The sequence below is a fragment of the Cynoglossus semilaevis genome, chromosome W (genome assembly GCF_000523025.1).
Source record: "Cynoglossus semilaevis isolate Cse_v1.0 chromosome W, Cse_v1.0, whole genome shotgun sequence".
Taxonomy (NCBI): domain Eukaryota; kingdom Metazoa; phylum Chordata; class Actinopteri; order Pleuronectiformes; family Cynoglossidae; genus Cynoglossus; species Cynoglossus semilaevis.
This window is the reverse complement of record NC_024327.1, coordinates 9796360-9799109: the sequence shown is the minus strand read 5'-3', so window position 1 is coordinate 9799109 and position 2750 is coordinate 9796360.

Genomic DNA, 2750 nt, shown 5'->3' with positions numbered 1-2750 from the left:
TATTTGCAAAAATATCCAAATAACGCTCCATTAATTAAATGCATCTCCCCTGTGCTCTGACCTCAGACCTCCTTCATTTTATGTTATAGTCACAACTGAGGCAGTATTTACTATAGTAATTAGCCTTGTGTGGGGGCTCTGTGGATGTTAGCGCTCAGCTGCAACAGGGAGAGCACGGGAGTGGCAGCGCAGGTGCAGCCCCGCATGCAGGTGAGCGCAATCTGAGTAATCAAGCCTCTCCCTATATTAATAGGAGCCGGGACCAAGGAGGGAGAGCGGACAGAGAAGTGCGTGTTGGCGTAACAAACAAATGGTGGTTCCATTTGTTTGTCCAACAGAAAAGCAAAGCACAGCACAGGAGCACTTGGGACTATTGAAAATAAAGTCTGTTGAACTATCGTCTGTGTTGGCGTGTGTGGCACCCAACAGCACCTTGACATCATGACAGATCGCCACGTTGGCACAGGTGATGGGGGAAGTCGTCGCCATCACCTGGAAACAGGTGGAGGCCCACCGTGAGCAGCTGGCAGAGCTGGCTCTGGCCCAGAGGTTTGCCTGGGTGGAGCCGGCGGCGTCTTCCTCCAACCTTACCGCGTCATTGGCTTCTTTGTCCCTCCAGAGGATGACGCCGTCTGACGATCCTCAGTCCTTCTTGGACACTTTTGCTGACACAGCAGTGGCATGCTGCTGGCCGGAGGAGGAGTGGGCGGTCCGCCTATTGCTGCTGCTCTCCGGGGATGCACAGACCTCTGCTCTGGCTCTTCCAGCAGCAGCAAGGGGGAGTCACCGGGACGTCCACAAAACCGCCCTGGACCAACTGGGATCCTCCCCGAGGACCACCAATGCCGTTTCCGGGGAGCGAAGTTGGGTCGGGCAGATCACCTCTTCATCATTTTATGTCACGGACCCTGAAAGAACTGTATGGGTTACTGGGCATTAAGTCTATTCGGACCAGCGTCTACCGTCCTCAGACTGATGGATTGGTGGAGCATCTGAATAAGACCTTGAAGTCCATGATCCGTAAGTTAATTCAGGAGGACAGTCCAAGTTGGGATAAGTGGGTAGACCCCCTGTTGTTTGCAGTGCGGGAGGTGCCCCAGGCCTCCATGGGATTTTTTCCCTTTGAATTGTTGTTCGGCAGAAAGCTGAGAGGCGTCTTGGACCTAATTAAAGAAAACTGGGAGGAAGGTCCAAGCACCAGTAAGAACGAAATTCAGTGGCGCCTGTATGACAGCAGGGTGTTAAAATGTATCCATTTTGTATTAATCGCCATTTTGTATAACCATGTTCAGCCAGCTGTGGACACTGCACCTTGTCTTAGCCAGAGTCACACTGAGTTTCGAAAACAATTCCTAATCTAGTAACAGAGATAAGCTCACTGAGGGGGCAGCTTGAGAAAGGAGAGTCTGAGACACTGAACACAGTGAGGGCATTTATTCATCCTGCTTCGTCGACATCACACATGCAATTGCTTGTGAGTATTGACATCTAGAGAGGGAGACATGATTTGCGGTGACTTGTCACCGAAACCAGAGATCTCTGTAAGTGCACTGTTGAACAATTAAAGTTGTTTTGCTCATTTCACCTCTGTAGTGATTCATCATTAATATTGTCTGCATTGACTGTGTCCCTGAGGTTGAGGGACTCCCATCCTCGCAAAGTGGCAAGGGCCCTTTGTGGTCACACGGCGGGCCAAGCCGCATGCTGCATACGCTGCCGCTTATCTGGATGATGTTATCAGTCATAGCGGCAGCTGGTCAGAACACATGTGGCACGTGGCAGCAATGCTTGAGTCTCTGAGGCAGGTGGGGCTCACGGCTAACCCAGGAAAGTGTGCAGTTAGACGGAAGGAGGTACGGTATTTGGGGCACTGCTTGGGCAGCAGACGGGTGCAGCCACAGGTAGATACAGTATGTCACAAAAGTGAGTACACCCCTCACATTTCTGCAGAGATTTCATTATAATGTTTAATTGAACAACACTAAAGAAACATCGCTTTGACACAATGAAAAGTAGTCTGTGTAAAGCTTATATAGCAGTGTAAATTTATTTTTCCCCTCAAAAAAACTCAAAATATAGCCATTAGTAGCTAAACCCCTGGCAACAAAAGTAAGTACACCCTAAAGTGAAAGTTCCTGAAGTGTCAATATTTTGTGTGGCCACCATGATTTTGCAGAATCGCCTTAATCCTCCTGGGCATGGATTTCACCAGAGCCTCACAGGTTGCCACTGGAATGCTCTTCCACTCCTCCATGACAACATGACGGCGCTGGGGGATATTCGAGATCTTGTGCTTCTCCACCTTCCGCTTGAGGATGCCCCAAAGATGTTCTATTGGGTTTAGATCTGGAGACATGCTTGGCCAGTCCATCACCTTTACCCTTAGCCCCTTTAGAAAAGCCGTGGTCATCTTAGAGGTGTGTTTGGGGTCATTGTCATGCTGGAACACTGCCCTGCGACCCAGTTTCCGGAGGGAGGGGATCATTCTCTGCTCCAGTATTTCACAGTACATGCTTGAGTTCATGTTTCCCTCAATGAAATGCAACTCCCCAACTCCAGCTGCACTCATGCAGCCCCAAACCATGACATTCCCACCACCATGCTTGACTGTAGGCACGACACAAACATCTTTGTACTCCTCCCCTGGTTGCCGCCACACATCTGAGCCAAATAAATTAATCTTTGTCTCATCAGACCAGAGGATATTTTTCCAGTAAGCCATGGCCTTTGTTGACATATCCTCAGCAAAC